This window comes from Peromyscus californicus, unplaced genomic scaffold (assembly GCF_007827085.1).
Source record: "Peromyscus californicus insignis strain IS unplaced genomic scaffold, ASM782708v3 Scaffold_13__1_contigs__length_99412109, whole genome shotgun sequence".
NCBI classification, from domain to species: Eukaryota; Metazoa; Chordata; class Mammalia; order Rodentia; family Cricetidae; genus Peromyscus; species Peromyscus californicus.
In genome coordinates, this window is record NW_026294424.1 from 27,101,626 (window position 1) to 27,115,755 (window position 14,130).

Genomic DNA, 14,130 nt, shown 5'->3' on the forward strand with positions numbered 1-14,130 from the left:
CAGTAACACAACTTCACAGAATTAAACAAATGCAACATAAACAAAAGTAACACAGCTTAAAATAATACTCTACAGCTGGGCGGTGGTGGCACATGCCTTTAATCCCAGCACTCGGGAGGCAGAGGCAGCAGATCTCTGTGAGTTCGAGGCCAGCCTGGTCTACAGAGCGAGATCCAGGACAGGCACCAAAACTACACAGAGAAACCCTGTCTTAAAAAACCAACAACAGCCGGGCGGTGGTGGCGCACGCCTTTAATCCCAGCACTCGGGAGGCAGAGGCAGGCGGATCTCTGTGAGTTCGAGGCCAGCCTGGTCTCCAAAGCGAGTACCAGGAAAGGCGCAAAGCTACACAGAGAAACCCTGTCTCGAAAAACCAAAAAAAAAAAAAAAAAAAAAAAAAAAAAAAAAAAAAAAAAACCAACAACAACAATAACAATAATAATAATATTCTACAACAGCAAGGAAAATTATGGGGACATGAGAAGGAAGAGGAGTCTGGCTGAAGCCTCCTACCAACCAAGAATCAAGAATTCCAATACAATTAACAACCATCATCTAAGGCCTTTCTCCCATCCAAGGCACCTGCAGAGCCTCAGAATAATCTTGTGAGAAGGGTGACTGAGATAGAGGAGGTAAGGGTCCCTTACATAACCACTGAGCAATAGGTATTAGTTACTGTCTTGTAGCTGTGACAAAAATATCCTGACAAAAGCAATGGGGGGACTTAGGGTTTATCTTGGCTCATTGTTCTAGGGTACCAAGCATCACGACAGGGAAGCCACGGCAGGGAAGCCACAGCATCAAGAGCTTGAGGTAGCTGGTCATATCGAACCCACAGTTTAGAAGTAGAGGGAGATGAGTGCTTGTATCTCTCTCTCTCTCTCTCTCTCTCTCTCTCTCTCTCTCTCTCTCAGTTTAGTGTATGACCTGGAATGATAGCACCAACATTTAGAGCAGGTCTTCTGACCTCAATTAACACCTAATCTAGGTGTCCCCTCATAGATGTGCCCAGAGATTTGTTTCCATAGTGATTCTAGATGTCACCAAGTTGACAGTCAAAATCATCTGTCCCACAGTGCATTTCAGATGCTTCCAAAGTCCTAGATATAAACTGGGCATGGTGGCATACACCCTTAATCCCAGCTCCTAGGAAGCAGAGGCACGTGGATCCCTGTGAGTCTGAGGCTAGCCTGGGCTACATAGTGAGACTCTGTCTCAAAACAAACAAAAATCCTGCATACAGCAAGCAGTAGGACATACCTGGGATTACTGCCATGTACCAAACACCTGGGTTTTTTTGTTTGTTTGTAGGTTTTTTGTTTGTTTGCTTATTTTGTTTTTTCAAGACAGGATTTTTCTGTGTACCCTGGCTGTCCTGGAATTTACTCTGTAGACCAGGCTGGCCTTGAACTCACAGAGATGTGGGGGCCTGTCTCTGCCTCCCGAGTGCTGATGACCTGATCTTTAAAGACTGACTTTGTCATGTTGCCTGAGATGGTCTTGCACTTTTGAGCTTAGGTGACCCTCCTTCCTCAACATCACAAGTATTGGGATAATAGATAGACCTGTGCCTCTGTGACCATGTGACATGAAGTCTAGATATTTGCCTACTCCTTGTCTTCCTGAGAGAAATCTGCAAGACTTGCCTCTGAACGTTCCCAGACTGCAGTGTCAGTTGGGGTTCCCCCAAATTGAAAGCACTTTCTGCCGTCATCTCTTTCATCATGAAACCCTACATGCGTGGTTCATCGGCAGCCACAGCCCTAGCGTCGGTGGGACAACACAGAGCGGCCATAAGGGAGCCAGAGCAGAGCTCGTGGAGACAGAGGCTCAGGCTGGGCGTCTGCTGTGCCTGCCCACGCTCTCCTCTAAACTGTGCGACCGAAGGAGAGAACCCATCAAGTCTCTTGAGTTGCCTTCATTTTAAAAGAGATGGGAACGGAGTTCTAGCTACAGGGTGACGGGGGTAGATGCTCCGTTTAACTGTCCTCGCCGGCGCAGCTTCCTCTGGATTGGTGCAGACGATCTTCCACCCCCTCCCCTTTTCCGGCCTAGACTAGTTGGAGGAAGTCTACAAAGCTGGTTATTTTTAGCCTTTGAGCCTAGGCTGATTCAACACCCCCCACCCCAAGCCCCGTCCTTTTCATTCCTCAGCCTGGCCCTTGAATTCCCACAGGAGCCGTCCTGGGGCTTTCAAGGCAGCGTCACAAGCCAGCAGGATGTCTGGGCTGGCGGTCGGGGGCGTGGCTGACCTGGCAATCGGAAGAGTCTGAAGGAACTCGGAGATTGGGGCTGTCACGATTTGACTGTTAGTCCATTCATTCAAGCATCAGGATGCGTCGGTGGTCTGTGTGGGGTGCTCTTTCCAAGGAAAGTACGGGGTACTCAGGTAAACGCGGAACTATTCTCTCGAGGATGCAATGCCCATTCCACAGCATTAGTTAGGAAGGAAGGAGGGAAGCAGGGAGGGAGGGAAGGAAGGAGGGAGGGGGGGTTGGGAGGGAGGGAGAGTTCTGTTGTCAGTGAAGGACAGCAGCTTCAGCAACAGAATAGATGAGTGTGCCGGCAAGGAGGGCTGGTCAAAAGCATTATTTCTCTTCCAGTCTCTCTCTACCTCGGCTGCTGCCAGAATGTGCTGTCGGCTCCGGGGGAGGGTCTTCTCCTCAGTCAGTCCTTGCAGGGACTGTCCTCACAGAGCTGCCCCAGAGGTGTGTCTCTTAGGTGATCTCAGAGTCAATCAAGCTAACCACGAAGATCGACCATTACCGTGGTCTTCCTGCCTGAGCCCTCCTGGTCCTGGGAATGCAAGTATGTGGCCCATGCCCATCACTCCTCCTTTCTATGGTGCTGTGGGGCACACAGCAGGGGAGAGGGCGCAGACATGGGGTTAAGGCAATACAAAGACTTTATTAGCTGGCCAGTGGTGGTACTGGGTGTTCGGGACTGAGCCTTTCTCAGGGTGAGCTTTTAAGCACAAAAACCACATCCTGGGTTGACACACCTCAGTTAGCAAGAACAGTTAGCCAGAAGTGGAACTACAGAAGCCAAAAGGCAAGGTTAGTATATCTCGAGACTTTCCCACACTGTGGACTGTGATGGATTAGGTCTCTGTTTTTGTTTGGGCAGGTGGTGCTGTCTACGTGTTTACAGCCTGGGTGGCTCCTCCATCATGGAGTCAGTTGTGCTAAGGTCTGGGGCCTGTTACAGTGGTCTTAAATTGTAATTAGAAGTAACATCGCACACATTGGGTAAAGCTCTCGGTTCTTCTGCTCTTTGCTCCCACCTCCTGGGGCCGTGTGTCTTTCTAATCCCCCTTTGAGACGAGTAGTCTCAAAGCTGCAGAAGAAATGGACATGAGGTCTTCTGTAAATAAGCTATTTCCATTAAAAAGCACTCCTCTAGCTGGGTGTGTTGGCTCACACCTATATTCCAGAACTGAGGCAGGAAGGCTCACATCAGTTTGAATCCAGCATCACGGACAGTGTGAAACCCTGTCTTAAAGTGAAACAGAACAATAGTCCCTTCCTCTTCTTCAAATCAGCTCTCTCATGGTCCCTGCCTCCACCATCATCAGTTCCCACGAAACACAGTGTGACCTGACAAGGTACGACAGAGTTTCCCAGTCACAGGTCATCAGTCCTGAAATGGGTCTGCATCTGCTGAAAAATACGGCCCCCAGGGGACAAGGTCTCTGCGATCAGACAGTGTGCATATGCAAGCTGAGGGCTGAGAAGTAGCCAAGAGATCTCCTCTGCAATATTCGCTGCACACCAGCTCTGCCCACGATCAAAGGAGCAAGCGGCACCTGCCTATAGCGCGCAGGTGGTCAGCACCCTCCAATTCACCCGCTTCTTGTTCGTTTGTTGAGACAAGGTCTCACTCTGTAGCTTAAGCCGTTCTCAAATTCAGGGTCCATCTGCTCCAGCTCTCTGAGTCCTGGAATTATGGTATGGGCCAGCACACCAGTCCTGAACTCTCATCCTCATCAATGTAAATCTGCTGGGGGAGCTTCCTCTTGTTCTGTATAATCACTGGGCTACTTCACATACAATCCTCCGTGTAGAATAGTGTTCCCTAGGTGTGCCTGTGTGTGTGTTCAGACAGGCAGGAGGATTTTTCAAGAGGTTGGCTAGGAGGTGTGACCTATACCTGTGGGCTACAGCTGGCCAAGTATTGGGTAATCAAACAAGGTTTAGCATGCCCCATAATATGCCAAGAAGCTACTGAATGTCTACTATGTTCCAGGAAATTAGAAGACACAATGAGAGACTGAAATGAAGAAGAACATTTCTTTTTACCTTGTGAGTTTTTACCCTTTGTGAGTTTACTGGCTCAGCTGTAGGGCACAGCCTGTGGCAGGGAATAGACATAACCCCTCTACCCACATTGGCAGTTGTAACTCTAAGCCATGTTTTTGCAACACCCAGCTCCGCACAGACCAAACTGGTTCCTGGCATCCTCAGGGATGCTACGTTTTCTCCCCAGGAATCCTGTCTTGGATGGCTGGTGGAGGGAGGCCTGGGGCGGTGGAGGGCAGGGCAGACAGATCTCAGGACTTCTGGGAAGAACTCATACTAGGACACGTAATTAGATGCATATAACTACATTGCTGGATGATCATAACTAGTCCTCTGGTGCAGAGAGAGGGTGCCAGGCACCAGGTGACACATGTCACCCACTAAATCCTCTCACAAACCTGTGAAGTACGAGCTACTCTGTCCTGTGTGCAGATGAGAACAAGGCTGGGAAGCCTCAGCCTACCCAGGGTTCTGTAGCTCAGGAAATGGAGTGCTGTTCTGCCATGCCAACTCCATGGCCCATGTCCTTCCTTACAGTAAAATTTACCCTTCTCTGTGGTGTACAGTTCTGTGGCTGTCAGCAAATGTGTACAGCTGGAGAGCTTTCACTACAGTCCAGTTGCAGAGCAGGTCCATTATCCTCAAAATTCCCTTAGAGCCTTTTGTATTTAATGCTTTCCTTTTGTTTATCCTCAGCCCTGGACACTCAGTGATGCCTTTCTGTTTGGTTATTTATTTTTGTACGTATGTGTGTATGTAGGTACATGTATGTGTGTGTGTGTGTACATACGTAGGTATATATATATTTAGTGCATGTGTGCAGGTGTGCATGTACCATATGCCTGGTGTGGAGGTCAGAGGACAAAAGCATGTGGAATCCTTACTGGCTCAGCTAGTGACGTGCTCCAAAACAACCCCTCAAAAGTAGATTCTATGTGCTGTCATCCATTTCCCACATGTGTCCCACAAAGGGCCACGCAGAGCAGCACACTGCTTCTCCCTTGGAACTCCGTATGCTCAGGAGTTCTTTCTCCCTTTCCTTGATCAATGAACATCACCTCTGCTCACTCCCTGTCATCTTTTCCTCATTCTTCTTGGGCACGAGATGGACCTGAGACTCCCTGACTCAGTGTGTGGTACCTTTGCTGCTGCTGTGATAAAACACCGTTGACCAAAGGCAACTTACCGAAGAGTGTGTTTGGCTTCTGGTTCCGGAGGGATGAGAGTTCATCATAACAGGACAGAAACATGGCACCCAGCAACAGGCACGACCGTAGGGCCGGAGCGACAGGTCACATCTTTAATCACAAGCACAAAGCAGGGAGAGCAATTGGAAGTGAGGCAAGGCTGTAAACTCTCAGCCCCGCCCCCTGAGCTGTTACCTCCAGCCAGACCACACCCCCTAAACCTCCCTGATAGCTCCACCCACTGCGGATGGAGTCCCTGGGGGCAATTCTCAAGCCACCACCCTCAGGGTGGCTTTGGTGCCTGCTGATCGTGCAGCACCCCAGCTCAGTTGCCCTCAAATGACACTTACCACTATGACCTGCTTCCAGAGAAGGCCCGAGAGTTCTTCTGTGGCCTGTTTAAGGGAGGGGGCAGGACCGTGCCACGAGACTCTCAAGTTCCTGTTGTTTTCTCAAATGCCACATTTTGGAGGTCTCCATCCTAAACCCTACTGAATTCAGTGAAAGGAATGATGATTGGCTTGGTCGTGACTGTGCAGGTCCTTCTGGGAGGTTGCCGGAGGTCAGCTCAGGCTCAGCCCAGAGCTGGTGGCAGGGAATGAACCAGATAGCATTTACTCTTTTGATCCAGCTCTGGGTGGTGAGGCTGCCCCTTGGCATTAGTGTGCTTGCATTGCCTATGGCTGAGTGTGGGGAAGGACCAGGGTGGTAACTCTTAGAGAATGAGGCCCGTTGGCATAGGGTGTCACCTCAACAACTTATGGCGGTGTTTGCTGGGCAAATGGCAAAACTGTTTGGAACCTTCCAGGATATGGTTGCTACCCCTATCTTCCTATAGCACTAAGTCAGAACTGTCTTCAGTCTGCCAGATGAACTGATAGAGAAGAGGCGTGTTCTTAGACGAGGTGACTCCAGGGAATGCGAATGGCCAGCTGCTCCAGAGGAGCTGGAGTTTAGAAGGAAACCTGGCATAGTGATGCATGCTTCTAATCCCTACACTGGGAAGCTAGGGCCTCTCAGTTTGTGCTCAATGCGACTACTAAGAATGCTGAACCAGGCGGGGCCGTGGTGACACACACCTTTAATCCCAACACTCGAGAGACAGAGGCAGGGGGATCTCTGTGAATTCGAGGCCAGCCTGGTCTACAGAGTGAGTGCCAGAACAGCCAGGGCTACACAGAAAAACCCTGTCTGGAAAAACAAAAAATCAATAGCAACAAAAACTGAACCAGGCTCAACAGTGCCTTGTTATAATCTCAGAGTTTGGGAGGCTGTTGAGGCAGGAGGTTATCTGTAAATTTGAGACCAGGTCATGCTTTAGAGTGGGTTCGAGTGCAGCCCTCGAGTGAGATCATGCCTTGAAACAAACAAACAACAAACAAAAAGAATGCTCATGGAATTTCTCCTTGGGAAAGGGCTGGCTGGGACATGAGAAAGCTCTTGAAGCTGTTTTTGCAGCCCAAGACGTCGCTGTGTCCTGGAGTATGCTGGGAGCAGGGTGCTGTTGGCTCTGGCACCGTCACCAAGAGAGGTCCTGCTTGTCCAGGCCTAGGTGCTGTGAAGTGTTCAGCCAGCCTGCTTCCTGTTATCCTTGTGTGCCAGTCTGGCCTGCCCGCTCCCTTGCCAGGGAGACAGGAAAACAAGCGAGGAAACCCTCTCCGAGCACGGGAGCCGAAGCCGGAGGCCTCGACGGCCAAGCCTTCGGGCGAACGTCTTCAAGTCTGTAGTTCGGGTCTCCTCGGTCCAGGCGGTGTGATGCTAGCACCCCAGTGAGGACTGGCGGGAATCCAAGTGTCCGCGGGGCTCGGCCTGCAGAGCCGGGAGCCGCTGTGATCACAGATGTCGTCTTGCTCAATCAGTCCTCTTAGAGCTGGGGGAAAGGTGACTACTTAGTGTGTGGCTTGTGCGCTCTGTGCGTGTCTGGGCTTGAAGGGCAGTCTCGAGTCTCCGTCTGTAGCCCTCAGCCGTGAGCCTCGGGCCTCAGGCCATTCCTGCTCAGCAGCTCTTCCACTCTGGATTTGTTTTGACGAGAAGAAAGGGAGAGGCAGCCAGGTGGCTTTCTTCCCCGAGGACAAGAAAATTGGGGTATTTCTCCCCACTTCCTGCTACTGCTTGAGGGCTACCCTGAAAGCTTCTCTCCCTGAGCTCAGCCTGCTGTCCACAGGCGGTCAAAGGAAGGGCCTAGGCCAAGAGGCTAAAACTCTTGAAGATGGAAACCTGGGGTCACAGCCCTCCAGATTTCCTGAGGATCTGTGGGGGAACCCCACGATGAAGGTGCTTATTAGAAGTTATGCCTACCATTTGTCATGTTGGTGAAGAAAGCAAACCCTCTTGAGGTTGTTTCGGGGAGATTCCAGCAAGGGACACGTGTTTCTGAAAAGGCTGCTGCCGCTGTGAAGTCCTGGCTGCCTGGGTCAAACTCTCTGAAGGTCAGCTCTTCCCACGCAGCCTGCTGCCAGAGCTCCAGGAAGGACTCCTTCCTGGTCACCTCAGGGAGCTCCTTTCCTGCTTCCTTACAGCAAGGATCCAAAAGACCGTGCTTCTTACTGCCTGCATCTTTCCCACGTTGAAGAGTATCTGTTTGAGGCTATTCTTTTACTTCCATGCGTGTGAATGTTTTGTCTGCGTGTATGGTCCACGTATGTGCTTGGTGCCTGCGGAGGCCAGAAGTGGGTGTCAGATGCCCTGGAACTGAGGTCACAGGTGGCTGTGAGCGACCACATGGCTGCTGGGAAACAAACTCGAGTCCTCTGAAGAAGCAGCCAGGGTTCTTAGCCATGGAGCCCTCTCTCCAGCACCTCTCCGCCACTTCCTGAAAGTTGAAACGGCAGAAGCCGAGGAGGAGCCAGCCATAAGCATGCAGGCAAGGGATGTGGGAGCATTTTGTCCTGGTACTTAGACGCCTCTGAGGGTGCAGGTCCTGCCAACACCTTGCTTTTGGGGTTGAGTCTCCAGAACAGTGAATCTCTATTTTTTTTTTCACCTTACTAATTGTTGTTATTATGTGTGTGTACACGTGTGGGCGCAGGTGTGCACGCTCTTGCTTGCTCATGTGCCAGCACATGCATGTGGCGGTTAGAAGTCAGCTTTTAGGAACTGGTTCTCTCCTTTTGGCCAGGTGTGTCCTGGGGTCAAATAAAGGTCAAATCAAATAAATTTTAAAAAAGTCAAATGAAATAAAAGAAAGGTCAAATAAAGCTTGGCGGCAAGCTCTGTTACCCAGTGAGATACCTCACTGACCCCTGAGTTTCTATCTTTTTTAAACATTGATTTATTGATTGTTTGGCTGTGCCATGGCGTGTGTGCAGAGGCCAGCTTGGACGAGTCTATCCTCTCCCTCAGGCATGTGGGTCCCAGGGATCAAACTCTGGTCATAGGCTCGGTCATCTTTGACCCGCTGAGCCATCTCGCTGCCTCCCCACTTCCTGTTTGTTAAGCCCCAACTGCAGCGTTTCTTCTCAGTAGCTCTAGGGCCTGAAGGGAGTGGCGGCCTGAAGGCATGGCTGGCGTGGCAAGCTTGGCAGACTTCTGTTCAAACCACGCTGTCTGATGAAAGGTGATGAAGGAACTCCTCGGCGTCTGCATCACGCTGTGCAATGCACGCTCTGTCCATCCTGGCCACTGTCACGCGGGGGGATCAGGGCATCGGAACTGTCAGGGATGCCGGGGCATGGGACAGCTGCCTCTGGAGGACAAAGTGGTACAGAGGAAGGGACTCATCCTGTGGATCTCGGGGGAGCCACGTTCAGCTTAATCTCCTGCCCGTTTTAGATAGAACCAGCCTGGTTTCGGGGGGGCCCTCGCTCCATGCTGGACTCAACGCTGTGCCTGGGAGTGGAACAAATTCTCAAGAATCCAGGGTCTTGACTGTGGGTTTTTTTTTTTTTCGGCTGGACTCCAGGGACAAGGCACGGGGAGGAGCGACAGTGTGAGATGAATGCAGCTGGGGTAAATAACTCTGTTCTCCATAGCTCGTTCCTTCATCCTCTGTGAAAGAACATAGGAAGTTCAGGGCTATGGGCACAGGTGACTGTGTGTGGTGTCTGTGGGGGTCAGACGGCAATTCACGGCAGGGAGCTTTCTCCTTCCGCAGCGTGGGTCCTGGGAATGAACCACGGGTCATCAGACCTGATAGTAAGTGCTTTTACCCACTGAGCCATTTCATTGGCCGTTTTTTTTTTTTTTTTTTTTTAATTTTTTTTTTTGAGACGAGTCTTGCCATGTGGCCTGAGCTAGCCTTGAGTTAATGGATATTTTGCATGTTTTTGATCCACGGTACTACATTTAAAAAATCATGAGGATGACAGTACCATTTTGCAGGATTGTGTTTTGCTAGTCAAACGTGGTTGGCTTATGCCTGTCATCCCCGCATCAATCCCAGAGGTTGATACAGTGAGACTGTCTTGGGTTTGAGGCTAGCCTAGTGAGTTCCATGCTAGCTTAGGTGTTGTATGACTTTTCCTGGGGAGCCAAGGACGAACATCAAGGCTCTGACACAGACCACGGGAACAATTTCAACCCAAGTGTGGCTTTAGTGAACCGGGGAGTTGCTTATTACTTGCAGGAGTGTGGATGAGGAGGACTTAGAGGGTGCGGATGACTCAGCCACAGCTGCATTCTGAAAAAGCCCATCCCAGCAGGAGTGACTCAGAAGACAGTTCTTGAAAGCTGTATCCCTGCTCTCTGTAAGACTTCCAAGTAGCTTAGCCAGTCAGAGGCCCCTTTCCCCAGCGATTGTTACTGCTTATACAACCCTAGGAAGGGCCCTGTGAGTCTTGTAACTTTTAGGAGTTTCCTGAGCCTTGTAAATTTCATTTACTTCCTGGCCTTGTATGTTTTGCCTATTTTCTGATCTTATGAGATTCCCTCCTCCTCCCTCGAGGAAGGACTGTTTAACTTTCAAGGTAACAGCTATATAAGGTTGGATTGCAGAGTGAGATCCCTTTCTCACACACACACACACACACACACACACACACACACACACACACATATACACAAAGTACTTTAAGTACTTATCTTCACATGCTACATAAGCTTTTTGTATTTCAAGAAATTATGATTGAGGGGAAAGAGAGATGGCTCAGTGTCAAGAGCACTGGCTGTTCTTCCAGAGGACCTGGGTTCAGTTTCTAGCACCTACACACCCCCTCACAACCATCTGTAACTCCAGGGAATCCTATGCCTTCTTCTGGCCTCTGTAGGCACTGTATGCATATGGCGCACAGATATGCATGCTGCAAAAAAACTCATACATAAAGTAAATATGCAAATAATATTATTATTATGCAAAACAATGCTTACTGCTTATCCTCAAACTTTTCAGGCAATATAAAAAGGCAGGTAGGGACTGTGGATGTGGCTCAGTTGGTAGAGGGCTTCCCTAGCATGAAAAAAGCCCTTGATTTGATACCTAGGACCACATAAACTAGATGTGGTGGTACATGCCTGTAATCCAGCACTCAGGTGGAGACAGCAGAATTAGAAGGTCTGGGTTATCCTCAGCTACATGATCCAACTCAGGCCAGCATGGGATACAAAAGACCTTGCCTTAAAAACAATAAAACAAACAAGCAAACAAACAAACTCACTCGAACCTGTGAAAATCATTAACCAGTATATGGTAGCACACATTTGTAATCCAAGCACGCTGGAGGCAGAGGTAGGGGGATTTAGAAGCCTTAGGAAGGAGGTTAAATATACCCCAGATGTCTGGACTTTGTCTTCAGAAGTAACCCTGTCAGAGTCGGTTGTCCATTTGACACACCTGGGAAGAGGGAATGTCAGCTGAGGAATCCTCCATCGGACTGGCCTGTGGGCATGCCTGTGGGACATTTTATTAATTGCTGATTTAAGTAGGAGGGCCCAGCCCACTGTGGGCGGTACCATCCCCAAGACAGATGGGCCTGGGCTACTTAGAAGAGATAGCTGAGCAAGCCAAGGGGAACAAGTCAGTGAGCATCATGACTTCCCGGTCTCTGCTTTAGTTCCTACTTCAGCTTCCCTGGATGATGGCCTGTGACCCGAAAGATGAAATAAACCCTTTTGATTTAGTTAGGGTGTTTATTGCTGAGAAAAGACACCATGACCAAAAGCAATTTGGGGAGGAAAGGGTTTAATTCATCTTATAGCTTGTTGTCCATTATCCAGGGAAGTCAGGGTAGGAACTCAAGGCAGGAACCTGGAGAGTCTTCACAGCACCCCTGCAGGAGACCTAATGTCTAAGGAAGTCTTCACAGCACCGCTGCAGGAGACCTAATGTCTAAGATGGACTTCACAGCACCCCTGCAGGGGACCTAATGTCTAAGGGAGTCTTCACAGCACCCCTGCAGGAGACCTAATGTCTAAGAGAGCCTTCACAGTACCCCTGCAGGAGACCTAATGTCTAAGGGAGTCTTCACAGCACCCCTGCAGGGAGGGTCCTGCTGCTTGGTATTCGAAGAGACTGGAGAGGTGAAGGAAAGGCAGCCCGGGATTGTCATTATCACTATCCAGGGGATTTCTGGAGGCTCTGTACACTGGATTTTATTTCAACAGCCATGGGAGCCCATGGCGGTGTCTTTCTTTTCTTTTTGTCTCCCTCCCTCCCTCCCTCCCTCCCTCCCTCCCTCCCTCCCTGTCTCCCTCCCTCCCTCCCTGTCTCCCTCCCTCCCTCCCTCCCTCCCTGTCTCCCTCCCTCCCTCCCTGTCTCCCTCCCTCCCTCCCTGTCTCCCTCCCTCCCTCCCTGTCTCCCTCCCTCCCTTCCTGTCTCCTTCCTTCCCTCTCTCTGTCCCTTTTTTCCTTCCTTCCCTCCTTCCCTTTCTTTTTTGAGACAGGTTCTAGTTAACACCCCTTCAAACTTGGGATTCTCCTGCTTCCTCCAGGTTTGGGGCTGAGGACAGAATCTTCAGAAGGAGGGGCTTGGGCACATTTGCACTCCCAGAAAGTCAGGTGGCAGGCGGTGGCCAGGGACCCTCTGGATGCAGTCTAAGGCTCCTCAGGAACCCTTTGATGGGGGTGGGGTGGGGTTTCCCCTGAGGCAGTCGGCAGGCTCCAGGCTCAGTTGTTTGCACAGGACTCACAGGGGCCTGTACCCCCTTCCTGTTCTCTGGATCTCTTCCTCCTGTAGGCTAGAGGCTCCCTCTGGTTTCCCAGGGAAGGGGTACCTGGAGGTGGGGAGAGCAGTGAGGACCCCGTGCTTGTCCTGCAGGCTGCTTTGTGATACAGGCTTCCTTCCTCCTCACTGTTTTTAGGGAAGGCTGAAAATAAACACATTTGTGATACTGACATGTAATTCACACTTTCTTGACAAGTTAACTTAAACTGCAGCCATGGCCTAGAGAGGATCGTTCTGATTTGAAATCTTCCAATGTAGCCATCTTGTTCCTTCTAAGCTAAGGGGCCAAGGAGGAGGGGGCAGACTGCAGACACACACACACACACACACACACACACACACACACACACACACACACACACACACACACACACACACACACACACACACACACACACACACACACACCAGCATTCAGCTACCAAGTCAAGATGTGAAACTGCTGGGGATTCCAGAAACCCTGGGCTTCCCCCATAAACCATGCTTGTTCAACTTCCCACCCTTCTCCTCTCCTCCCCTCTTCTCCTCTCCCCTCCCCTCTCCTCCCTTCCCTTCTTTCCTCCCCTCCCCTCCTCTCCCCTCCCCTCCTCTCCCCTCCCCTCCTCTCCCCTCCCCTCCTCTCCCCTCCCCTCTCCTCCCCTCCCCCCTCTCTCCTCCCTTCCCTTCTTTCCTCCCCTCTCCTTCTCTCCCCTCCCCTCTCCTCCCCTCTTCTCCTCCCCCCTCCCCTCTCCTCCCTTCCCTTCTTTCCTCCCCTCTGGTCCCAGCTTGCTGGAGTTGTACCACTTTGCCTCATAGTTTCTTTTTCTTTCTTTCTCCTCCTGCCCTCCCTCCCTCCTTCCTTCCTTCCTTCCTTCCTTCCTTCCTTCCTTCCTTCCTTCCTTCCCTCCCTCCCTCCCTCCCTCCCTCCCTCCCTCCCTCCCTCCTTCCTTCCTTCCTTCCTTCCTTCCTTCCTTTTTTCTTTTTTGGTTTGTTGAGACAGGGTTTCTCTGTGCAGCCCTGGCTGTGCTGGAACTCCCTCTGTAGACCAGGCTGGCCTCACCACCGCCGCCTGGCTTCACGCTGTCCTTCTGCGTGGCGTCCTCCTTACAGTCATCCTATGAGCAGGAGCTCAGGCACACACTTAATACCAGCCTGAGAGGATTTAAGAACGAGTCCATGGCCAAATATTTCCTGAAAGCTCCTGTAGCTCCCCCAAATGCCCACTCACCTCTCAAAACACGGACACACAGGCACACTTCTCTCCAAAGAAGAGAAGCAGAATACAGCCTCTCCTTAATAAGTTTAGGTTTCAGTGAAGAAATAGGACCAAGGTCGGGGAGATGGATAAGTCATGGAAGTGTATGTGGCGAAAGTGTGAGGTCTAGAGTTCAATTCCCGGAACCCAAGGGAGAAGCTATTTGCTGTGGTGCACTCGTGAAATCCCAGTGCTGGGGGTGTTGAGACAAGTGAATCCTTGGGCCTCGGTGGCCAGCCAGCCTCGTCTAATAGCAGACCCCCAGATCCCAGGGACAGATTTTGTCTTAAAACAAGGAGGTCTACTCTTGAGAAA

The 14,130-nt window shown here is 50.7% G+C and overlaps 1 long non-coding RNA gene across 7 annotated transcripts in view; it reads left to right on the top strand.

Moving 5' to 3' along the window:
- Positions 1-423: 423 nt before the first annotated feature.
- Positions 424-14,130, top strand: part of LOC128108335 (uncharacterized) — a 75,149-nt gene continuing 61,442 nt past the window's right edge. For 6 of the 7 annotated variants that reach the window (XR_008217436.1, XR_008217433.1, XR_008217435.1 and 3 more), the window contains exons 1-2: positions 424-2,389; positions 2,604-5,038. This is a non-coding gene — a long non-coding RNA (uncharacterized LOC128108335). The remainder of the gene's footprint in view (positions 2,390-2,603; positions 5,039-14,130) is intronic. The other variant, XR_008217439.1, reaches the window with a different exon arrangement.